The following is a 27,313-nucleotide window of genomic DNA, read 5'->3' as shown; positions in this document are numbered from 1 at the left end:
ACATGTCCGTGGGTCCAGGTCTCTGTCGGTGCACCATTTTGAAAACACAGACCATTTTGACGCATAGAGTCTTCTCGTGGAGGGGACTCTAGCGTGTATGATGGTGTTTATTACTCCTTCTGGCAAAGCGACGGGTAGTCGTTGATCACCCACGCGTGTAGCCCAGCGCTCTGGGTGGGGATGCCAGATCGTTCCGCGAGCTTGCGAGAGGAGATCTGCTCTCACTGGGATGGGCCACGGCGCTGTCAGTGACAGCTGCGTAAGCTCCGGGAACCATGTTTGATTCTCCCAGCGGGGCTATGAGGAGCACCGAGTGGCGCGTTTCCCTGATCCTCTGCATTACCTGTGGCAATAGCGAGACAGGAGGGAAGGTGTAAAGCGGGCGGTTGGGCCAGTCCTGGGCCAGCGCGTCCTCGCTTCGAGAAAAATATTGGGCAGTGAGAGTTCTCTTCTGGCGCAAAGAGGTCTATCTCTGCTCTGCCGAATATGCGCCATAACGTCTGGACTGTTTGAGCGTGCAGGGACCATTCCCTGGGGAATATTGTCTCTGGACAGTCTGTCTGGGCCGTCATTCAGGTGGCCTGGCACGTGCGTCGCCCTCAGCGGCGCAGGTGGCGCTGGGACCAACTCAGTATGCGTTTAGGTCAGATGGAAGAGGTTCCTGGATCTGACACCGCCCTGACGGTTTAGATAGGATACCACAGACCTGTTGTCCGAGCGGACCAGGGCGTGGTGACCCTGAATGATCGGGAGGAAGCGCCGCGGCGTACTCGACCGCTATCATTTCCAGACAATTTATGTGAAGGAGCTTTTCCTGAACTGACCATAGGCCAAAAACCGGAGAGCCCTCGCAGACCGCGCCCCAACCCGTGTTGAACGCGTCTGTCGAGATGACTTTTCGGCGAGATACAGCTCCCATCATCACTCCCCGCTGATACCACTCGGCCACTGTCCAGGGCTGCAGAGCTGAAATACAGGTCTGAGTCACTCTGATTGGCTGGCGGCCTGTGGCCCAAGCCCGGCGAGACACGCGGGTGTTTAGCCAATGCTGAAGCGGGCGCATGCGCAGTAAACCCAGTTGAAGTACTGCTGCAGCTGAGGCCATGTAGCCTAGCACTCTCTGAAAGTTCTTCAGAGGTGTGAGGCTGTTCATCTGAAATGACGCGGCTAGTCGCTGCACACGGCGCGCGCTGTGTAGATAAGCGAGCCGTCATTGCCACTGAGTCTAGTTCTATTCCAAGGAAGGAAATTGTCTGACTGGGCTGTAGTGAGCTCTTGGTCCAATTGACTGCAAGGGTCAAACTGTTCAGATGACTGAGGAGAACTGTCCTGTGAGACAGAAGCTCCGTATGTGATTATGCCAAAATCAGCCAATCGTCCAAATAGTTCAGAATTCGCAAACCCTGACTCCGCAGGGGTGCGAACGCCACGTCCATGCACTTCGTGAAAGTACGGGGTGCTAAGGACAGGCCGAACGGAAGGACGGTGTATTGATAAACCTGGCCGTCGAAGGCGAATCTCAAGAATGGCCTGTGATGGGGATTTATCTGAATCTGAAAGTATGCATCTTTCAGATCGAGAGAAATAAACCAGTCCCCTGGCGCATCATGCGCGAGGAGTTTGCTGGTTGTAAGCATTTTGAATGGTCTTTTTGCAAGCGCTTTGTTCAAATCCCTGAGATCTAATATTGGTCTGAGGCCGCCGTCTTTCTTGGGGACAAGAAAATAATGGCTGTAAAACCCCGACTCGCTCAGGGGAGGCGGCACTCTCTCTATGGCCCTTTTGCACAGAAGGTTTGCTATTTCTGAACAAGCATGCAGCTGCTTCTGTGTTCACAGTAGTTTCGAGCAGCTCTGAAGCGAGGAGGACGGCGATCGAACTGTAGTAAATAGCCCTGTTTTATTGTGCTTAACACCCATTCGGATATCCCTGGGATATCTTCCCACGCTTTGAAGCCTAATGTTAGAGGGTGAGTGGCCAAATCGCTCTGATTGCCGCACACAGCGCGCTGAACAGAATGTGTGAGCACGCTTACTGTTCTTATGCTGGACTGCTCGCAGACAGCATGGACAGGCTGTTCTGTGAGTGACTTCCGATTGAGGTGAATGGGGAAAGAGTCACGTCTGTTAAGTGATACGCAAGCATAGTCACGGGCACGGGACTTACATACAGAGAAGTGTTTGCTGGCCGTGTGACAGAGCGGGCAGAGAATGGGCAGCGCACTTATTTGTGAGCGCATTTATTGACTCTAACACTCGAGTGGTTCAGTAACCGCTTTTGAGTGTGCTCTGATGGGGACACGGAGCGTGTAACGCTTGTGTGTAGGGGTGAACACTGGATTGTGGGCACATTTTCTACACATAAGGCTGGTCATGTGACAGAGCGGCCAGAGAATGGGCGCCGCACGGATTCGATGGGTGCGTTTATTAACCCTAACACTCGAGCGGTTCAGTAACGCTTTATGTGAGTGTGCCGTGATAGGGCCACGGGATGTGTAATGCTTGTGTGTAGGGGTGAACACTGGATTGTGGGCACATTTTCTACACATAAGACATGTTTGCTCTCTGGTATGGACACGGGATGTGTAATGCTTGTGTGTAGAGGTGAACACTGGGTTGTGGGCACATTTTCTACACATATTATTTTATTTAATTATATATACATAGTTAAAATAATATAATATTTTAAAATATAAATATGTACCAAATAGTTTCAACTAATAAAAAAAAAAAACAATGTACCTAATATTATTGTACAAATGTAGACATACCTCAGTTTGGTTGTGCCATTACAGTACACATTTCTGAAGAAGGAATTGAAAAGATTTTAATGCCACAAGCACATGGAAGATCTGACACCACACTGTAACTCTCAGAGAGCTCTAGCTGTTTCGAGTTGCTCCAAGCGTTCCCTTGTCCTGTCACTCATTTGTCATCTTTCTGAGACTCATAAATTTGAGAATAATGTGTTGATTTCAGCATCTAGACCTCAGATGCACTCAATTTCCCCTTATATGGCAATTGATTACATTTTCAAGGTCTAAACAAGGTCTGATTGAATTAATTTAACTGGTTAGTCATTCAAACTGCCAACACTTTCCCCAACACATCTGTGCACACAGCACATAGCACTCCTCACAAGAAGCACACAGGAGGAAGCTCACGAAGCTCATGAATATAATATAAATATTATATTAGGGCGGCACGGTGGTGCAGCGGTTAGCACTATCGCCTCACAGCAAGAAGGTCGTGGGTTCAAACCCTGGTTGCCCCGGCCTTTCTGTGTGGAGTTTGCATGTTCTCCCCGTGTCTGCGTGGGTTCTCTCTGGGTACTCCGGCTTCCTCCCACCATCCAAAAGACATGCAGGCTAGGTTAATTGGTGTCTCCAAAAAAAATTGCCCTAGGTGTGGATGTGGATGTGGAGGTGAGTGTGAGTGTATGTCTGTCTATGTGTGGCCCTGCGATGGACTGGCGACCTGTCCAGGGTGTCCCCCGCCTTTCGCCCAATGTTAGCTGGGATAGGCTCCAGCCCCCCGCGACCCTGTACACAGGATAAGCGGTTGACGATGGATGGATGGATGGATGGATGGATGAAATATTATATTAATAGAACTATTAATAATTACATTAAATAATAAATCAAATTAAATCCACAAATATTTAAGTGTACATAATGTAATATAAATAAATAATATCAAGCTAGATAAATAAAATATAATGAAATAAACATATTTATTAATAAATATAAATATAAAATCATTTTGGAATTGCCTTTTCCGCAAATTATACAAGCAACGATGCCTTAAAATTGGCCAAAACAAGGTCTCTTATAAAGCAGCATATTGTTTTTTGAAAAACCCAGTTGGAAAAAAAAAAAATTATCCTAAACCAGCCTAAGCTGGTATGCTGGTTTTAGCTAGTCTAGGCCAGCCTGACCAGCTGAAAAGTCCCAAAACCCCATTAAAACCAGCAAACAGATCAGCCTGACCAGGCTGGGAGCAAATTATCTAAATTATCTAAACAACCTTTTTAATCTGTTTGTTCCACACCCAGCAGGATAGCCTTTGTATGAAGTGCAGCCGTTCAAAAAAAAAAATAATACTTTTTGATTCTAGACCTCAAATGCACCAAATTCCAATTGTAATTTATGCAGTATTAAAGGCATAGATGAGATATGATTTAATTAATTTCAGCAAACCACCTAAGTCTTGTTTATCAGTATGCTTTTCAGTATGAGATCCCTATTGTCTGGTACACAACCATTCAAATCATTTGAAAATAATGTGTTGATTTTAGCAACTAGATCTCAAATACACCATATTTATTCATGCGTTGTATTTTCTAGGTCTAAATAAGGTCTGATTAAATCTAATTTAACTGGTCAGTCACTCGAATAAATTCAACACCTTTATGACACATCTGTGCATGGCAAACAAAGCCAATTAGTGTAGCATTACAGTGATGTCTACAGCCATACAGAGAGTTATCAGAGCTGCATTAGATCACATGTAGAGCCAAAAATAACAAGGGACAAGTCACATCCAATCATCTACAGAGGATCAGATATATACTTAACAGCAGAAAATTGATGAAGATGAACGGCAGGTTAGCCGGACAAAAAAGGTTTTAATATATGCCTATTTATAGCAGATGCCAGCGGCTTGAAGGGCAAAGCCCATAAGTGTGGGCAGAACAAAGCATAGATAGCATGTGATTCATCTTTACATGTTTAAAAGGAAGACTGTGGTTCCCTGCACAGTGCATCCCCAGAGAACGCTTTCCCAAAACAAAGATCCTGCTCAATGACGCACTATCAATGTGCACTAGATGTTGATGAAATACCAAACAAATGCACAGTGGCATCTATCGAATTTGATGTGATCCAAATCTATTTGTGGACTGATTAAACAGAACATCAAGTATTTAAAGAGATACAAATGGAGATATTTGGCAGCATGACAGCCTCAGTCACCATTCACTTTCATTGCATATTTTTTTCATACAGTGAAATTCAACGGTGACTGAGATTCTGCCTTACATTCTGCCTAATATCTCATTTTGTGATCCAAAGAAGAAAAAAGTAATGTGAGTTCAGAACAACTAAAGGGTGAATAAATGATGACAGAATTAACATTCATTTACATTTTATAAATCTCTCTGAAATACTTGATTCTTTTAGATCAATCGCAACACTCTGGCAATCATAATGTAATAATCAAATATATCAACATGGCAGTGTAATTTCTGGAAGCTCATTTTAATAAGGACTAATTGCAATAGGCAACAGCATCACTATTATTATCCTAATATACAACAGTAAGTTCCGGTCCTCGAATTTGATTGGACGAGAGATATTCCATTAGTACTGATGGTTCCACACCATCAGCACTATGACACTTTACTGTGTTTATCACATGGCTTGTGTTCATCCTGTTCTAAACTAAAGTGTGAGAGCAGTGCATATGTGTTAAGAGATATGTCGCTTTACAATTAATTTTGTGACATTATATATTTGTGGGCAGCTGTGGCTCAGTTGGTAGAGCGGGTATTCCACTACCATTTACCATTTACATTATATATTTGGTGGCAAAATGCGTTTTTGTGTGTAATATGAGCCAGTTGGTGACGTGAAGTGAGTCAGTGTCAGTCAGTATTTACTTACAACAGCACTCCATGATCGCTCCTATTACTATTACACAACTAAAGCTAGTGAATAGCTTTTAATGGCTTTAAAATAACAACTTCAGCATTAAGGCTCATTACAGCTGAGAGACACAACTGAGCTGAGAGAGACTGATTAATAACACAAACTCAATGTGCTTAATGCTCAGGTATACTTAACTTTCCACATTCCGTCTCGCGCACAGCTTTGCAAGTATTCCTCACGGATGAGCACGAATGGACACGTTCGACACCTCCACAGTACAGTTGCTTTGTTATACACTACCAGATATTAGAGGGCAGCACCGAGTCGTGTCTTTTACAGGACATCCACTCCAAAGGATAAAGAAGAAAAACGGAGGATCCGCCATTAGAGGAAGCAAGAACAAAAACAACAAAACGATGGATAAGGATATGTTCTTCGACAACTGCTTGACAGTGCAGCCCAACTGTGCATATTGCCACCTAGTGGACTCTTCTATCTCAACGGTCAACCCTGCGCATGCGTGTTTGTCCGCATCCAAAATCTGGCTGCATGCAGACACTATGTGCGGATGTCCGCGGACACTCCTGATGACGAAAATTACGAAAATTACGTCACACGGACTGTGCGTGGACCGTCGCGGAATGCGGACAGGCAAATTATACTTTGCGCTTTACCTCTTACCAGAGTTTCCACACTGGAGAGGAAATACTGTTCAAAATGTCGGAGGAGATTGCTGTTTTTATAGTGAAAGACCCTTGCGCACCAGTTACCGTGAAATAGGGAGGAATACCCCGCTTGGACGGCTTTTTTTCCACTGAGTAAATAGGATGAATTTCACCAAAATGACATTATACTTGGGAGAAACAGGTGATCACACATGCTCCATATTTCTCTCTCTCTCTCTCTCTCTCTCTCTCTCTCACACACACACACGCACACACATACACATCCTTGTTTCTCCAATAACTTGTTAGAAACAGCCCAAGTTATGATAAGATTTCTAAAGTGACATTTTTTAATTACTAACGAAGGCTTGGACGCATCATTTGTTTTGAAACCGCAATGGGAGATTCTGATCCATTGCGTTACAAAGTACTACCATGCACAAATGTGTTTTTATGACCGTACGTTGTATTACCTAATTTTACTATTGTATATAAGCAATATCACACTCAAAATCATGCTAGATGGATCTAAATCAGCACTGCTGTGATTGCCTGTGGCCAAACCACAGCAGTGCTGATGATAGCGCATTCTTACTCGTGTGTTATTGCTTAATTATATTTTTAACCCCAATCATTAAATTGCCCTTGCAATTACAAAAAACACTTTAGCAGCCACCTAGCAACCCTATAGAAACCAATCAGAACACCTTAGTAATGAATTATCAAATTCTAGGAAAGAGTTTTTCACTGTCAAGCATCAGTTGTGATTACAAAGCAGTACAGTATTGTAAAGATTATTTAAAAAATGACATTACAGACATCTGTTTCATTGGCTGGAATCAAACTCAGGTTGTCCACATAAGGGCAATGTCCTAGCATTTCCACAACCTACTATGTTTCAAATCATAGTTTTATAAACAAAACAAGCAGATCATTCATGCAATCCATGCAAAGACATAATACATGGATGCTCCACTTTTTTTATTCCTTTAAGATATATTTATTTATATATTTTCTTCCTTTACTCTATGTAGCACCACATTATCAATTTACACTCTCTATGATTTACTATAGTCTTTTTGAATTAGGATTAACCAACCATTTTGCTGTCTCCAAATTGAGCAATATTGATATGGTGCCAGACAAACCAATAAAGTGAATAGACTAGCTTTCTTTCCAAAACAACATTATCATCAAAGCCACTCTTCAAAGGAGAGATTCCACAAAAAGAAGTCTTCAACAAAATTATCAGAGTGCATTTATCTAAAGCTGCATTTCACAAATCAATATATGCTAAGCTTAAATAAATGGCCAACAAATGCTCTTGAGTACTAAATGAGTCCAAGCAGGTTTTCTTTTAAATCTTATCAGGCAGAGAGCCCCACTTTGTGGCTTATCATTGGCTTGAAACTTGGTTTTTTGAGGCTGCTACCAAAGCACTAAATTTTAAAAGATTTATGATAGACTGTAAAGAAAAGTGCATGAAGGGATAGAGTAGAGACAAACTAAAACTAATCAATAGTGGCTATAAGGAACTGGCACAACCTTGGCCTGCAATCTGGAGCCCTAAACAAGCTCCATTAGAGTGGAAATATTATCAGATAACCTAAGGACTAAATCCACTAAACTGTAGTTTGCTTACTTTGCGGTTTCAGATGCCCAGTAATGTGTATAATGGCACCTAAATCTGAAATTTCTTTGCATCTCTTGCAAATTATCTGCACTGGAGTGTGTGCGTGTAAAGTTTTGGTGGTAAATCCAAAGGAACAAATGCTTAAAGGGATAGTTCACCCAAAAAAGACAATTCTCTAATAATTTACCTACTTTCATGCCATCCCAGATGTGTATGACTTTCTTTCATCTGCTGAGCACAAACGAAGATTTTTAGAAGAATATCTCAGCACGGTCGGTCCTTTCAATGCAAGTGAATGGTGACCTTTCTGTTGCATGTGATCATGCATTTAACCACTGGAGACATATGGATTACTTTTATGCTGCCTTTATGTGATTTTTCACTAGCCTAGGTAACTGGTCACCATTCACTAGGATTGTATGGACATACAGAGCTGAAATATTCTTCTAAAAATCTTTATTTATGTTCTGCAGAAGAAAGAAAGTCATAAACATCTGGGATGGCATTAGGATGGGTAAATTATAATAAAGTTTTCATTTTTGAGTGAACAATCCCTTTAAATAGCACATTGAAACTACAGTTTTCTCCTTTTGAGATATTACCTAGATACAGTGTTAAATGGCTGCCATTAATACAGTGGTACTCACATTGATTGTACTTGACAATACATGACAAAATTGAAAAGAGACCTGCATAAGGAGCGTAAGAGGGGGGTGGAATCTAACTCTAGTTCGGAGAGGTGGACCAAGCAATCAGACTAAGTTTGAAAACAAGAAAATGAAAAATGCATGATAGACCTTTTTTAGGCAGCATTGATCTGATTTTTACTACAACGATCCATACGCTCTAGGTTTACGACACACATAGTGTGCATGATGCATGACAACCCTGTGCTTTCATAAATAATTCACAACTACGAGGGTTTCTGCCCAGCTCTTTGTAAACGCAATGCCTTATTCGCCTGTCACAGATGATTTAGCCAGTGCAAACCGAGGCTTTATTGGACAGAATAAGTGAGAGTTGTAAAGCTTCATAAAATGTGACAATCTTCTTTATTTACATATGGTACATGCGACTACAGTAAGAACAGACAGTAAAAGGGGCCGCATTCTTGGTGCAAGACGTTTTGTCAGTTAGCAGAGGGAGATCAAAGGATGAAACCCAGGATACCTTGGTCCTCAAATGTATGCAGTTTATTTTAAGGTCCAATGACGATTTGCTCATATCTGGCAATATTAGGTATTGTTAACTAAATTAAGTGAGGTTTATTCCTTAAACAAGAGAAAAAAAAAGTTTGCCAATAGGGTAAGAAAATAAACTTAATGCAAAGGAAAAAAACAAGTTTATTTTTCGATTTATCTCCACCGCCAAACTTTTTTTTAAAGGGATTGTTCACACAAAAAAACATTTTGTAATGATTTAATCACCTTCATGTTTCAGACTTGTTTATCTTTTTCCATGAAACACAAAAGGTCACCTTTGCATGGAAAAAAAGATGCAATGAAAGTGAATGGTGACTGAGACTAACATACTGTCTTAACATTTATTTTTGTGTTTCATGGAAGAAAGTAAAATAGGTTTGGAACAACAGGAGTGTTAATAACCGAATTTTCATTTAATTTTCACATCTTCTTTCATTTTGCTTTGCACGTAAATGTATCTTGTTTTACGGATGTTTAGATAATTGAACGAAGTAAAAAGCCACAGATACTGTCATGGTCCTGTCATTCTGTCAGTCTGGGTTTTGTCGCCTGTTGTGTGCATCGCGTGCTGTTTGCCTCGTGATGTACGCTCAGGTTTCGTTTTGTGTGGTAATGCATGGCATTGCTTTGTTTGCCGTTGCTACACATTACCTTGACTTGTTTGTCGGTTGGCATGAGCGTATATTGCCTTATTGTCTTGGCGATGTGCACTCATGCCATTCGTGTGTTTTATTGTCTTGTGAGGGCACGTGGTTTTGTTTTGTTTCTGTATCACCGTGTGTCTCTCTGTCTTACGTCATACCCTGCCTTCTTGTTTACAAAGTTTTAGTTCATTTGTTACACCTGTCTTGCATTAACGTGTTTGATTTCCTTCCCTTTTTTAGTTTCCTCGTGTGTTGTCCAGTGCCAGTTCGTCTTGTTCCCAGTCTTGTGTGCTTGTTTATTCCAATTGGTTGTATTCATCATATGATTCCCAACCAGGTCAGATCAGTCCTATTTTCTGCCCCAGCCCTGGTTTATTTGTTTTCCCTTGCAAGGTTGTTTGTTTTCCCCTTTGTGGGAGTTTTGGTTTGTTTTTGCCCTTTTTGTTACATTCATAAATCATTTGTTTTTATAAATGGACCTAGCTGAGGTTTTTTATTTTACAACTGTACCCCCGAAACAGCCACAGAGGCCATTTCCCAGTCGTTGCCAGCGCTCCCGAGCACGGAGACCTTTACCCAGTCGCTGCCAGCGTCCAAGCCAAGGAGGCTGTTCCCCAGTGGCTGCCAGCGCTCCAAGCCAAGGAGGCCGTTCCCCAGTCACTGCCAGTGCTCCAAGCCAAGGAGGCCGTTCCCAGTGGCTGCCAGCGCTCCCGGACACGAAAGCCATTCCCCAGTTGCTGCTAGCGCTCCCGGCCACAGAGGCCATTTCCCATTCGCTGCCTGCTCTCAAAGCGAAGGAGGCCGTTTCCCTGACACTTCCGGTGCCCATGACTACAAAGGTCGTTCCAATGTCACTGCCTGTGCTCACAGTACAAAGGCTGTTCCCCTGTCACTGGCAGTGCCCATGACAACAGAGGTCATTCCCCTTTCACTGCCTGTGCTCACAGCCACTGAGACTGTTCCCTTGTCACTGCCAGTGCTCAAGACCAAGGAGACTGTTCCCCAGTCTCGGCCTGTGTTCAAGGCCATGGAGGCCATTTCCCTGTTGGGTTTATATCAGTTGGTCTTGCCTGTCGGTTTCCTGTCCCGTTTTGATCCTGTGATTCCCAACCCGGTCCAGTTGTTCCTATTCCCTGCTGTCTTCTGCAACAGCCCTGGTTTATTCGTTTTCCCCTACAGGGTTCTTTATGTTTGTATGCAGTACTTTTCATGGAAATCAAAATTTTCATACACTGGAGTTACTGGGATCTCCTGTCACTATTGTGACACATACTGTATATTGCCCAAGCCTTTGGTTATTTTGAGACTATTTTGTATTGCCATTTTCAAAATCTATTGAAAGCAGTGTGAAAAGCCTTTTATGTTCTCTATATTTTTTTTTCTTTTTTGTTAATTTAGAGTAATAATGCAAAACAACTGTGTGCATCTTTTGTTATTATTAAACTGAATTGTGTATATATCCACTTTTTCTCAACCATTGGCCATCCTGCTCTCTAGATATCAGCAACGCCTATTAAAAACCCCATATTAGTCGACCATTTATAATAATTTGTAAGAGTGTTACAGTACATATGTCTACTTTATATACCAGACAGTCCAAACAGCAAATGTACTGTTAATGGCACTGGATAAAAAATTTACTGTTTCCTAATTAACTAATTGTTTGCTTTGCATTGTGTGTATACTAGAGAATATTTGTAATGCATGGACCAATTGGTGAAATGAATGGAGAGTTGAGCTCTCTTGGGATGTTGCCAGTGAAACACTAGAACAGAAGCTGCAAAGGCTTTCACAAGAGCCTTGATGATACTCAGAGGGAAGCTTAAAAAGAATGACTATCAGCTGTTAAAAGATAAGTAAGAGATAAAGAGACGGGGGGCATTGCATGGACCTACAGATCTTCTAAAAAATATTCTTCTAAAAATATTTGTTTGTGTTCAGCAGAAGAAAGAAAGTCATACACATATGAGAAGGCATAAGTGTAAATGATGAGACAATTTTAATTTTTGGGAAACTATCGTTTAAAGGTTAGATGTATAGTTTCTGCGAAACAAAGCGGAATTGCTTAAATTATGATTGTTTTCAAACAGGTTTCTTGAACACTCCTCCTATCTGTCATTGGTCAGCCAAAATAATAATCCTACCCCAAACGCACGTAATTGGTTGAGCCAATATTGCTATGTTATGCTAGTTAGGATGCTCAAACAAACAGAGCAATGTTTTTAAAATGTCACTAAGTCACACTATGAATTCTCTACTTATAGTTGACTCTGCACAGTAAACAGGGAAAGGAGAAGGTTTTTAACATAAATAAATACAAACCTTACCTTTAATTCTGATTTTAAACTACAAATACAGATCAGATCACTAGCTGCATTTGACTGCTGTTGCATCATGGCATCACTATCTTCTATATTCAAGATTCAATACTATATTGCCATGCCAAAATAGTTGTCTGGAGTTATTTTCATTGAGCTCATAACAATGATAACAATAACAGCAAAAACATAGGTACAACAACAGCAATTACTTGCAATACTTTTACTTTAAAATTAAAATCCTATGCATTTAAACCAATACAAAACCTGAAACGTTATAACAATGTATAACACACAGTCAAAAAACTTTTTGCAGAAAATGTACAACAGCTTGTCACTGGGACAGTACCCTCAAAGGTACACTCACTGTACCCTTTACATGTCAGTTGGAATGCATGTCCCCAAAGGGTGCATATTAGTACCTTCAGTGTCTTATATGTCTCTTAAGGGTAGATATTAGTAGTTTAAAGTGTAAAGAGAGTACAGTTGGTTTACCTTTGAGTGCACTGCCCCAGTGACAAGCTATTGTACCCCTAAACATAACATGTGTGCACATTTTTTATAACAGTGCAGTCACAAATCAACACAAGAATCAGCTACAATCCCTTGGTATAATTAGACAACTATTTCCAACCAGTGCTGGCAGGCTTAAAAAAAAAAATCAACAACATTTTGTTCAACAATAAACTCAAGGACAAATACCCTTAAGCCACACAATAACAAGTCTGGGCATCAAATCTGCTTTTCTTTGTCTAATTGCTGGCCTTCTGACAAGTGTGAAAGCACACAAGCAAGTGTGAACGTGAAGCACCAGCATTAATCAAGAACAAAACATAATACTGTCCATACTATCTGGTCCCAAGAGCACAATTAACTTCTCTAGTAGGCAGACACTGCTGCAAAGTTTCTGTTTTCATCAACAAGGCAAATTAAAAATAGATTATTCATGTGTGGCAGCCAGCAGGAGATGCTCTTAAAGAGTTACTGTATCATGACACAACATACACACTCCTTTGTGCCTGAGATACATTCTGGTGTTGAGATTGATAGATTTAGAAGGGCAGCTTCTTTGATAGCAGCAATATATCATGATATTTGGTTGTGGGCTCCATATAAATGCTTGGGAACAACTATTTTTTTTCCATCCCCTATGATTTCGGACACATCTGCCAAAGCAATTAGAAATCTGTCCATTGGCTGGAGGTTGCAGTAAACTGGGTGGTTCACATTTACCATTAGGCCTATATTAAAGAGTGTGCTGATAAAAAGATATAAGCTTTGAAAACCATGTGCTGCCCTCTATTAATACATCTAGTATGGGTCATTAATCCTTTGAGGAAAATAGGTTATGTTTACATGCACTAATTTTCGTCAATCCAAATAAATTCAATCTGATTGCAGATTCCGAATGTACTGTTTATATGTCCTCTAAACTATGCAATCCGATACAAATATTCGTTTAAATTTGTATTGCATGTATATTGAACCAAACATCTGCGCATGCGAAGAGCATCAGTTGTTGTGTTCTGAAGAAGCAGAGAAAGTGAAAATGGCACAAAGTCTGTAATTGGTGTTTTTGCTTTGTTGAGATAGCAAAAAATATATGCAAGAAAAGCTTTCTTCTTATGTTACTCACTCTACTTGATAAACAAAGAATTAGACGCACGTCTTAATACCCTGTCTGACTTTACCATGTATTTGCCTCATGTCCATCATCCAATCTAACCGTATGCATCTCTTGATGCGAGTACGAAGTAAAGACAGTGTGTGAGAGTTATTCTTAAAGCAGTTTACAGATGTGGAATGGAAACTTACAAAATGGAAAATGTGGAATAGGGACTTTGAGCAACATCTGCAGATTGGACACTCATTTAATTTCATTCATTTAATCTGACCAATCACAATGCCAAAGTAAGCCTATTACAGCTGCTTATACCTCTACATGGCTTTGAGCCTTCCAGCATCCCTCCACCTCCCCTTCTCCTCCCATCTATTCATCAATAACTAATCTAAGTCCGGGGGGGGTTATTCAAGCTGGGGTCGAGTCTCAAGCCTCAATCCCCCTTCGCCCAGGACACACACGTTTACACTATCCTCAACGCAGGATTACATTCACTTGCGAACTACTGAACTGTCAGAAGAGTTTTACTCTTTACAATATAAATAGACTAAGTCTAAAACCAAGATATTATTATTAAGTAAACCAATATATTTGAGTTTTTTTTTCAAAGCCTATAATGTGTGTAATTTAACATAAATTTGATGAGGATGTTAAATCTTTACTTTGTTCACTTTGCATCATATCTTGTAAAACGTATAATATAGAATATATAGTGTATAATACTGTGAAGGTTCAGGCGAAGATGCACCACATCTCTGCGCATGAGTGCAAGGTATTGTGACTTCGATTGATAAAGTAGTCAGATTCAGACGTTTACATAGCTAATAGTTTTAGTTTAATCAGATTATTTTAGCTATACACCACCCCTTTCAATCGGATGGAAATTTAATTCATAAATAAAAATGTGTGTTTACAAGAAGGCTTTTCAATCCGACTGAGCTATCAGTCAGATTCTAAACAGATCATTTGGTTGCATTTAAACGTGGCAATGTGTAATTTCATGTGTGATTTAACCCTACATGTGGCTCATCCATTATTATGGCGTATCAATACAACACCGACAACACCAATATAGATAATGAAAATAGGGACATCAATAATGATGGACAAAGAGACCTTATACCAGGATATAAATGTTGGAGTTGGCATAGTGGAAAGGACACTATGCAGGCTTGAGCAAATGATTCCCATTGCAGATGAGAAAATAATTAATCTGCGGTAACCTAGGCAACTTTAATCATCTTTAACTTTAGCTTCACAAATGACACCATATCTGTTCTGTGCTAACGGCGTCATATACATTTAATCTGCGAACATGAAAATGAATAGCGTTATGAACTAAATTGCATTTATAACAAAAAGTGGTAACACTTTACAACTACAAGATTATTTTTGTTTACATTAGTAAATGCAATAGACATCATGAGCTAATTATTTGTTAAACTTAATGTTAATTAATGAAAATACAGTTGTTCATTGTAAGTTCATGTTAGTCCATAATGCATTAACTGATTAGCACATCAAATGTTAAATGTGTTCAAATTAGCATTAACTGATTAATAAGTGCTTTAAAAGTATTGATGATTGTTAATGTTAACTAATGTTGTTAGCTAATGTTAATGTATACAACCTTTGTTAAATGTTACCAACAAGTACATGAACATTTTCATCACACACATTTTTGTGTGTGTGTGTGTGTGTTTGTGGGAATTTCCTATTTTTTTTCCTCTTTCAAAGAAAAGATGATAATTATTACATACTATTTCTGCTTTTAAATAATAACTTTTTAAATGAAGCTAGTTTACACACTATAACTTTATTTTGCCCTGTGCATGAACCAGCACATTTACTGGATTTTGAGATGAATTATATTCATACAAAATCACAAAGTACAACTGGAAAATGTGAATTAACTGCAATAAGCATGCAATCTATTCTACTACTTTAGCTGAAAACAAAAGCCATTATTATTCAATTATAGGCTTAAATCATTTTACAGTGTATGCAAAACAGAAAATAAACTATATTGTTTTCTGGTTTTATCAGAAAACATCCCAAAGGTCAAACAGATTTCAGACACCAACACTATGAAAACATAGCTCCGAAAAAGTGTGTATTAGCATAGCCATTTATCTAAGCCTCATTGAAAATAATGCAATCATGGAAACCTTTCATAAAAATGCATTAACTCATTTAAATTATATATTTTTAAAAGTGCATGTATGCAAACCTATTAATTCATTTAATTATAGTCCATTCCTTCATGTGCTAGACGTGCAGGCTGCATTGCATGATCATATTGCATATGAATTGGCAGATTGGGAACAATGGATTTTCTTTATGACAATTGGGGTTGTTTAACTAGCAGTCATACTCACGTTCAAAGCACGTGGTTGATTAATTTTCCTTACTGTCATGTCATTACAATCATTTATGCTGCATGTAAATTAATGGACAGCTATAATGCATCAGTGAGCATCTGGATACAGCGCACGGAACTTAAACGCGCATAGAGTGACGCTGTCCTCAGACGCGTCTGACAGATATATAACCCTCTCCCTGAATCTGAAACATGCATCATCAGATGTTTTACTCACTCCGTATACAAAGCAAACTCTTCTAAGCAGAGTTATCCGGGAGAACACTCCGACTCAGTACCAACAGAGGCTATCCACGAGGGGAACTCCGCGTATTGAGACCATCTTCGTCGTGATTCTCCTTCACTTTGACACAGCGAGTCCAACGTGAGCGAGAACAACTACCCCGCGGCCTGCGCGCGGCTGACAGCACACGAGCACGCGCAATGCCAAACGCTTACTGGCTTTCAGACTAAAAGAGTTAATGACGAAAAATAAAAGTATATGTGCAGTTTAGATAGATAGATAGATAGATAGATAGACAGACAGACAGACAGACAGACAGACAGACAGACAGACAGACAGACAGATAGATAGATAGATAGATAGATAGATAGATAGATAGATAGATAGATAGATAGATAGATAGATAGATAGATAGATAGATAGATAGATAGGTAGATAGATGAGCATTGCACAATTATAGCTTTATTTGTTGATCTCCTTCACACATTAAATGTCTCATTCATAGTCCTATAATCCCCCAAAGCTGACACCTCATGATCTATTTTTACCAGACACTCACTCTGTGACCCACCGCACTGCGGGTCAAAGCTTAATCAGTCTTTACAACTGCCCTAAACACCTTACACAACCACAATCCTTTCCCTTAACAAACAAAACAGTAGGCCTAACCCTCAGAACTGGCTGAGGATAATCACTTCTCTACAATCTCTCTAAACATGAGTGCATGAAAGTGACTTCATCACGTTTGTCAATTACAAAAATATAATGAGCTCTGGTGGCCCAAGGGCATTTGTTTAATTATGAAGTGAAATAGGATGTCTGTAGTAGACCAAAGGAATATTGATCTTAAAAGGGACAAAAAAGAGATATTCAAACATTTATGAAGGGGTATAAATAAAGGCAACCGTTGCCTCTTGGCAGGGGCATAGCAGTACATTTAAAAGAGATTTGGGGGGAGCAGCTGTCAGTAGGTGGCTTGCACATACCCAACACTTCCAGTCCTGTATAAAATGAATGTATACATATTATTTACTTTTAATATTTGTAGTATTTACAATAAAAGTCTGAGCACAAGCTGGTCCTGAATAAATTATTTAATTAATCACAATAATGACAATTGTGAATGTGCACAATTTTATTTTTTGTGATTGTGCATTGTGGGATTTTAATCCCAAGTGGCTTCAGTGTTTTGACTACGTTCACCAAAATTTGTTCAGATCCATTTAATAATTCAGTGACCATTTCTGGTGATGCCAGAAGGTGGTGACAAATTAACTAAAATTGTTAGTCACTGAATCAACAAATCAAAAGAAAATTTTTATTCTTTAAAATGTGTATTTTTACAGACCTACAAAGAGACTTTGGTAGAGGTTTTAAGCATTATAAGAACAAAGAAAATAGGCTATATCATTTATCTACAGTGTGTGAGCTGCTGACTTGACTTTTATCAAAAGACAACAATAATATATATATATATATACACGCTGGTGCCAAAAGTTTGGAATAATGTATAGATTTTGCACTTATGGAAAGTAATTGGTACTTTTAATCACCAAAGTGGCATTAAACTGATCACATTGTATAGTCAGGACATTAATAACGTGAAAATTACTATTACAATTTTTTTTATTTATTCTGAACTTAAACTACTTCAAAGAGTTCTCATAAAAAATCCTCCATGTGCAGCAATGACAGCTTTGCAGATACTTGGCATTCTAGCTGTCAGTTTGTCCAGACATTTCACCCCACACGTCTTGTAGCACTTGCCATAGATGTGGCTGTCTCGTCGGGCACTTCTCAAGCACCTTACAGTCTGACTGATCCCACAAAAGCTCAATGGGGTTAAGATCCATAACACTATTTTTAAATTGTATGTTGTCCAATGTCAGTGTTTCTTTGTCCACTGTAACCTTTTCTTTATGTTTTTCTGTTTCAAAAGTGGCTTTTTCTTTGCAATTCTTCCCACAAGGTCTGCACCCCTGAGTCTTCTCTTTACTGTTGTACATGAAACTGGTGTTTAGCGGGTAGAATTCAATGAAGCTGTCAGCTGAGGACATGTGAGGTGTCTATTTCTCAATCTAGAGACTGATGTACTTATCCTCTTGTTTAGGTGTATCTGGGCCTTCCACATCTCTTTCTATCCTTGTTAGAGCCAGTTTTCCTTTGTCTTTGAAGACTGTAGTGTACACCTTTGTATGAAATATTCAATTTTTATGTCAATTTCAAGCATTGCATATACCATTCATTCCTCAAAACATTGATTGATTGATGAGTTTCTAGAGAAAGATCTTTCTTTTTTTGCCATATTTGACCTAATATTGCCTGGCATACTGTGGCAAAAACAAACAAACACAAAGACAATGTTAAGCTTCAGTTAATGAACCAAATAGATTTAAACTGTGTTTAATATAATGGCCAGGGCTGGACTGGAAATCTGGCATACCGGGCATTTCCGCAAAATTGGCCGAATGGGCCATGATAAGCTTAAATGAGCCACCGTGTTATGCAGAAGGGACCACAAAACGGCGCCGCAATAAGGACAGCGAACCCTTGGGTTCTTTACATCATCTTCATCTGCCTGTCATTGCCAGCATTTGTTACTATATATATATATATATATATATATATATATATATATATATATATATAATATACACACACACACACAGTATATTTACGTGTGTGTGTGTGTGTGTGTATTATATCTCTAGTCTTAAAGGTGCACACAGTTTTTATGTCCAATACACATTTTGTCAAATTCTGCAAATATCTCCTCACAGTCTGCTAGCTGTCCATTCTGTGGGTGGGATGAACAAAATCTAGTATTTGTACACAGCCCTGGCTCTGCAAATGGGACAAAAATAAAGTGGACTGATCCACACAACACTACACCAGCCAATCAGCAACAGGGTGTGGTTCTTGCACGTGCACAGGATGGGGGGTGGGAGCGAGAGTGAAATGAATTACAAGAGCGACGGCAAATCTAGCTGATGCGAACATTCTAAACTCCAAGGAGGACAAGTGGCTGAGAAACAGACCAACAGAAAAAGGTCAGATGGATATAAGCTAAAAAAGAAGGATAATGATAAGTCGAGGGCTAGGAGCCATGTCAACATCGGCAAGGTTTTTCAGCAGTGGAGAGACGTCTGTGAGTTAAAAGGCTTGAAGACAGATGCAGAACTTCTCGATAGGTGGGTAACATAACTTTTGCTATGTTTCACAGAACCCAGATTTGCTGTTGTTGTGATTTTAGATTTAGTAGCATGAGAGTTGTGAGTGTCTGGAGCTGGTGGGGGCAGAGCTTCCAAAGGAGCACTGAAGGGAGGGGTGTGTTACTTTTGGCTGTTAAGTTCAATATTAACAGTATTTTACAGGAATCACTGAGTGCACCTTAAAGTGTTAACTTATAACTCTTAATTGTCACCTTCAATTATATATACAGTATATACATATTGTTGGCTCCTAAAAAAAAACAGTAACAGAATTTTACTGTTATCCCCTTTTTACATGATAAGCCATTCCTAATAAAAGACAATGTAAATCCAACATTCATATAAGGCTATGACCGACAACTACAGTTCCCAATACAATGACCTTCTCAGAACACTGCAACATTTTCTAGAACTTTCTGGTTTTATTTATTCACATAATATTACCCGGACTTAAAAAAAAAAACTTGATTTCCTTGACAGCACAGCTGTTTCCACAAACTGGCTCCAGATTTTCTTGGTTTCCATTTCATTATTGAATAAGTTTTGATGGACTGAAGATTTATGTAGACATTAAATTTCCACCATGCAGAATGATAGAATATTAAAAATGGAATGTGACCCCAAATCTCTCTGCCTTTTCTCACAGACTCAAATTAGTTATCAAGTTGGTATTTTGAGCTAGAGGATCTAAGCCATTCCTCTCCAACAAGCACACATTAAATAAGGTAAACAAAAGGGGTTTTAAGCTTGACTCAAAAGAAAAGTTTTAAATACCACAAATTGCTTATTAATGTGTGGTTCTTAAGGAATATGTACTGGTGATTTAAAGAACCCCAAAACCACTACCTGTAATGTAACATCGAGTTGATCTCCAAAAAAAAAAACGTTTAGCCAATTTAAGAACCCTATACGTTTAAAATGGTTTATGATAAGAAAGGGCTCCTTGCTGAATCTAAAGCGATGCAAAAAATGATTGAGTAGCTATTAATTATAAAAACACTGGAGGAGATTATCCTATAGTGGAATTATACTTTTATGGTGTCTCTACACTCTTATTTTCTGAGAGGATGTTTTACAAAAATATAATAACTCTTGTCTCTCTCTTTCTTTAAATGTGTTCTGTATTCCCTCTGTATTCATAAATAACTTTCACTATTTCAAGACAAGGGCATTAAGTATCATGAACTAGCAATGAACAATATATTTTTTACAGCATTTATTAATATGTTTTAATGTAGTTAATAAAAACTGTTCATTGTTAGTTCTTAGTGCTTTAACTAATGCAAACTTATACGACTTTTGATTTTAAAAATGTATTACTATATGTTGAAATGAACATGAAACAAAATTAATAAATGTTTTAAAAGTATTGTTCATTGTTAGTTTATTTTAACTAACGTTGTTAACTAATGTTAAATGCAACCTTATGGTAAAGCCAGAGCCTTATAAAGGAGAGTTGCGACAACGGAAGTTCTAAATGCTTGATCGTCACGTGATTCACGTAGACTTCAGATAGTTCCAGGAAGTGCTTTTGCGGTCATTCCAAACTGTTAGAGTAGAGTGACAGAACTGCGATTTCTGGTAATTAGTAGTCAATAAATGCATTTATTTTATATATTTATGTAACACACCGACATATGTATGTAGCATGAGTATGTTGTTACAGCGATGTTGTTTTTTAAAGATCAAATCAGCTAATATTTGAGGATTAGGGTTCGCTTACCGTTATTTGCCTCAACTTATTTCAGGCTAGGGTTTCTGTTGCCTTTTTATGTTACCTCATGTTCATTGTTTTCACTAATCTCATGGTAACTAATGTCATATTTATGACTTTTCAGATAGTACAGAGACAGGTTGGTGACAGGTGATTTCCAGCTCGCACCGCACAATGGGTCAATGAACTAGTGAAATGAAGCTTATTGTTTACAATTCTTACAATTCTATATATAGTAATATAATTATTTATGTATTATAAATATTATATATCTAATGTATAATTCTTACAATACTTATTCATATACACAATATATTCAGCTTTAAAACAACTTAAGCATACTCGTATATAAACTGCCGTTCAAAAGTAATGAGGCTGAAAATTCAGCTTGGCATCACAGGAGTAAATTACATTTTAAAATACATTAAAATAGAAAACATATTATTACAATTTAAAATAACTATTACGATATTACTTTTTTGTATTTTTATTCAAATAAATGCAATAACTATTTACAGCAATTCATGAATACATTTCTAATAAATTAAATAGCATGCCAAGCATTTTGTATGTGTCCTTTCTTTCATGTTGTCGTTGCATAGTCTTCACCATGGTTTGCTGTGCTGCATGGGGATGCTCCAATCGCTCAGAGAAAGGTGTGCGAATGTATGGCTTCCCCACTGACATGGAGAGGAGAAAAAATTGTTGGCTCAAGTCAGCAGGAGCAATCTAAATATAAATAAAAATTACAACAACAAAAAAATGTGTGAGGTATTTGCAAAGATTTTACAATTAATAGGGTGTTCGTTACTAACTTTATCCAGCTCCAATCCTTGCCTAATCTGTTAGTTATCCGATAACATCCCTTATCTCCTAATTTAATGAGTAATACTCAACTATAAGGTTTTAATTTACAAGTTATTTTTATTTAGATGTACTGATAATATACAGAATAAGATAATATTATTCTTTAAACGTCTCACCTTTTAAAAGTGCGTCGCAAACGGTTTGTTCTGATGCATCTCTACGGTGTTTGCTGCTACTTCCGGGAACTATTGAGAGGCTCCACGAACCGCCATTGCTGTAAAAAACTCTCCCTATATATGGCTCTGGGTAAAGCGTTACCCAATTGTATTTTCCATGTAGGCAACAAAAGTGTGTGCTTTCAAAATTTCTACACGAATGCACGTTAAATTGCTTGCAGTGTTGAACAAACAGTAAACGTGGACGCTTTATACCTCAATCCCTTCATAAACACCTACAAACACACCCGATCAGAAGAATATAAACAATTAGTATGAAGCAAGAAACGTATAAGGAACTTTCAGCAATCGGTCTTTGTCAGACAAGTGGGTTTGTTGTGTGTGACGTCACCGCGGCGCCATTTTTGAGGTATCGCGACTATCGCGACTGACTGAGTGAGAATTAAAGAGATTGCAAGAGTAAGAAGTACATAAGATTACATAGTGTTGAGAAGTTGTGGTGCATTTGCCGTGGACCAGAAAGCAAGGACGACATGGTAGCCTGTGACAACCAAAACTGCACAATTGTGTGGTTTCATCTAACTTGTGTGGGGCTACAACATGCACCTGCCGAAGAAGACATTTGGATCTGTTCTCATTGTTCCACATAAGCCCAAGCTGCTGTCTCGCATGTTATACGTTTTCCTTTAAGCAAACACACTCAGGTTTTTCTCAAAGTATTGTTGTTGACACTGTTCAGGTTAGACATATCAAAAACATGTTTGTTTTAAAACATACAATGCTTAAAAAAGAAAAAGATATTACCTAAAGTGTTAGTTTCTGCACTTTAATGTTAGTGATTACTTGCATTCACAAATATATAAATTATATAATATTCTGTTCATGTGATTTCAACAGTTAACATTATTGTAATTGTCAAAATATGCAAGTATTAAGCCTTACCAATGTGTTCGTTTTCATACTTTATTTAGCTGTCAAAGTGAATTAAAAAAAAAATACATTTATGAAATTTTTTTGTCAAACGTGCTTTATTGTTCATGCAAGGCTGGTCGAGCAGGCTAAAGCATCAGCACATTGCAATAGATGGACACAGTGGACGGAGTACAAACAAAGTTGCATACATTGAAATTAAGTTTAACTTCAGATCAGACAAAAAAAAAAAAAGTGCAAAATTATGGGACCCCACGACAAGGGTTGATAACCACTGTACTACACTACAGTTGGACATTGGTTTGTCAGCGCACAAAAGACAGTGACGATCTTATCTAAAAATGTGATATCCTCACCTTCACATGGGAGGATCATGTTGATGGGTATGGTTCCTGTTAAAAGGTTATATTTTTGACAAATATTTCCAATCACTCTTTCAACATGGATTCTTAGGTGAGCTACTTTTCTTGTCTCCTCCACATCTCTTGCAGCTAGCTGACAGTAACCCCTTGTAAATGCTGGGAGTTTGACCTCTGCACACAACATGCCAACACTTTCCTTTATATCAAAACCTCTATCAGCCAATACAATGTCCCCTGGCAACAATTTTTCAAGAAAACCACTATTTTCTGTAATGTGTTTATCACTTGTACAGCCACCCCACCCTTTTGATATGAAACAAATAGATCCCTTTGGTGTAATACCTATCACATATTTCATAGTGTGATTGTGCTTGTAGCTGGAAAACATTTGAGCACGTGCTTTCAGATTTGATGGTTTCTCTGTGAAAATCTTAAAACAGTCAATGATCACTGCTACTCTGCGTCCAAAGGACTCCACAAATTGGTGAAGCATAATTTTTTGTAAAGTGTCTCTTTCTGGCCATATGATGGAACGGCTCAGGTTTGCATACATAAACGACACAATTTCATGAAATGTTCTGTATACTGTCTTTGGGGAAACACGAGAGAGATGGGCTAGATGTTGTGCAGGCAGATCCAGTCTGAGGCATAAAGGTTATGAGAAGCATTTGAAATGGACTAAGAACTTTCTTCTTTTGGTCTGACATGAGAGGCACCAAAAAATTTAGTAAGGCCATAAAGGTTCCCAGGTTTGGCATTCCTGTGTAGTACTTAACTTTATCATCATTGTCTCCAAAAAAACTATCAGACATCCTGTGCTCATCAAGTTCACGTCGCAGCTGTACGTTTTCTTCCAACAGGCGGTTAACTTCTGCAGATCTGTGCACATAAGTTACATTCTGTTTGTGTCACAGCCATCCCCTTAGTTGTGTGGGTCCCTTCCTCAGTGTGTTGCTCGCCATGTCCTACAGCATCATGTGTCTCCTCCTCAGTGTGTTGCTCACCATCTCCAGCCGCTTGTGTCTCCTCAGCATGTGGCACAACATCTCCATCAGCCTCTTGTGTCTCCTTAGTGTTTCGCTCACCACCTCATTCAGCTGGCTGCAGTGTGTTTTTTCTTTCCTCCCTCTTACTTCGTCTTGCCGAGCGTGTAGTGTTGGTGTGAGAGATTTCTGACCCAGATGGAGGGCGGGTGCCCAGTCTGGGTCAGTCTCCATCATCTCATATGCAGGTTGACCTGCAATAACATGAAAAAGTTTTTATCTTCAAAACATGGGACCAAAAGTGTCAACAGTAATCATAGATTATACTAAAGTATTAGTACAGACACTGAGCAAATATAATTCAGCTAAAAAATATTTTAATACTGAAAAAGTATTAAAACAGTGCTGCACTTTTCAGACTGCAAGTCACACCGAAGTGAAATTAAAATTTTCTGCAAAAACACAGTGAGTAACGTTAACTTTCAAGCCTTACAAATTGTTTAATTGAACTTTTTCCATTCTAAATCTATATCCATTTAGTTGACATTGCAGTTGAGTAAAGTACAAAGTAAGGTACAAACCCCCAAAATAATAAGTGCTGTAGTGAAGTAAAATCATTATTTTATAGCCCTGTATTTATAAGACGATTGCATATCATTTTACAGTATAAACAATAAAAGACTAATACTTCAAATTTGTCAACTTCGTCACCTTTATGTCTTACCTTTATGAAAATGTTGAGAGCAGACATATATAAACGGAGATATGTTTGCAAAGGTGATGTTTTTGCGTCGCACAGCTCCAACCCAGGCCATCCGACGCCTTTTTGTTACGTCCGCGACATGCTGTCCATGTCCTTTCTTCAAAGTGGGAAAGCTAAAAAACCTTTCCCCGTTGTTTAGTTTGTGACCCTTTCTGTCGTGAGACTTACTATCACACAACAAGAACGCACCATTTTATCACATTTATGAACACAATTCTCCAAGCAGAATACACCAGCATTGATACCTTAGAAATGGCGGCTACGCCCATAATGCACTTCGCGATTCACGAGTGTGACGTCACCTGACAATGACCGAGCTGTCATACAAAAGTCATCAATATAATTGCATTGCAAAGCTCCAATAGTAGCTAGAGAAGTACAAAAGCTAGAGCATAAGAAATTAAATAATAATAATAATATTAATGTACAATTGACATGTTTTTTTCTGTTAATATACATAAGACGTTCTTACAAGAACTAATAAATGTATTGATTTTGCTTTTATTTTGATTGAATAATAATAATAATTATAACAACGAATATTAATGTATAATTTTCACGTTTTTTCATGTGAAGGTACATAAGACGTTCGTACAAGTACTAATATATTTGTTGATTTTGCCTTTATTTCGCTTGTATGGTAGAATAGGTAAGACCGTTTGGATTTTATTTTGAAATCAAATGTTTAAAAGAGTCTTGTGGTTTTCGGCTTCGCCAGAAGAATGAAGATTGAAGATTTAATGAAGTTTGATCGAGGAAACAAAATAATATGGTGTGGGGATTTTAACTCTCATAATACACTTTGGGTGGGAAAATTACAGATTATAATGGATTGATATTGGAGGAATTAATTGAGAATAAAGGATTGGTATGTCTAAATAATGGACAAGGCACTAGGGTCAATCTAAGTAATGGAGTAGAGTCAATATTGGATTTAACATTGGTGTCCAGTGAGTTAGCATGTGGGAGTAAGTGGGAAGTGAAAAGTGATAATAGTGTAGGAAGTGACCATTTTCCAATTTTAATTCATTTTGAGGAAAATTTCAGGATTGAGCTTGATGGGGTCACAAGATGGAAATTGGATAAAGCAGATTGGAGTAAATTTGCAAGTGCTTGTGATGAGGAGTTTAATAAGATTGATATGACAGGGGAAGTGGAAGAAATAAATGAAAGTATTATCAAAGCTATATTGAACGGAGCATCACAATCAATTGGAAAGAGTACTAGTAAGAAATTAGTTAAAATGGTACCATGGTGGAGCAAAGAATGTTCTGAAGCCATCAGAAATAGAAATAAAATGTTTAGAGAACTGAAAAGAAAACATGCAATGTTGAATTTGCTAAATTATAAAAGGGCTCAGGCAGTAGTAAGGAAGATTATCAAAAGGGCAAAAAAGAAATACTGGAGAGAATTTTGTAGTACTATTGGAAGAACAACACCTCTAGATAAAGTTTGGGGAATGATCAAAAGAATGAGGGGAATTAGACAAGATAAGGATCTTCCAGTGTTGAAGAAAGGGGAAGAAGTGGCATGTGAGAATAAAGAAAAAGCAGAAATGTTGGTAAAGAATTTTGTTAAGATTCATAGTTCAGATAATTTGACACAAGAAGGTAAAATCAGAAGACAACAAACTTTAGATAGATATCCGGAGGTACTAGGAAAAAGATTAAATAATCAGAGTCCTCTAGATGAGGCCCTTACCATGCATGAGCTGAGGAGGGCTTTGAGTAAGAGCAAAAGAACGGCACCTGGAAAAGACAATATAAGTTATAGTATGATAGAACATTTAAATGATACTACATTGGGTAAAGTATTGGAATTATTCAACAAGGTTTGGGAGGAGGGTAAATTACCAAAAGGGTGGAAAGAAGCAATTATCATTCCGATTAAGAAACCTGGAAAGGATCCTTCAAATCCTGATCATTACAGACCGATAGCTTTAACATCACATGTGTGTAAAACCATGGAGAAAATGATTACAGAAAGAATAACATACTACTTAGAAAGAAATGAGTTATTTTCACCATTTCAAA

The 27,313-nt window shown here is 38.4% G+C and overlaps 1 protein-coding gene and 1 pseudogene across 1 annotated transcript in view; both read right to left on the bottom strand.

The window, feature by feature from the left end:
- LOC127622080 (cAMP-dependent protein kinase inhibitor beta-like) overlaps positions 1-16,593 on the bottom strand; it is a 39,667-nt gene extending 23,074 nt beyond the window's left edge. The window contains exon 1 of the mRNA XM_052096012.1: positions 16,328-16,593. The gene's annotated coding sequence lies outside the window, so the exon portion shown is untranslated. The remainder of the gene's footprint in view (positions 1-16,327) is intronic.
- Positions 16,594-23,206: 6,613 nt separating this feature from the next.
- On the bottom strand, positions 23,207-24,452 carry LOC127622453 (uncharacterized; annotated as a pseudogene).
- Positions 24,453-27,313: the final 2,861 nt, after the last annotated feature.

The sequence above is a fragment of the Xyrauchen texanus genome, chromosome 28 (genome assembly GCF_025860055.1).
Source record: "Xyrauchen texanus isolate HMW12.3.18 chromosome 28, RBS_HiC_50CHRs, whole genome shotgun sequence".
Taxonomy (NCBI): domain Eukaryota; kingdom Metazoa; phylum Chordata; class Actinopteri; order Cypriniformes; family Catostomidae; genus Xyrauchen; species Xyrauchen texanus.
This window is presented reverse-complemented; position numbering and strand designations above follow the sequence as displayed.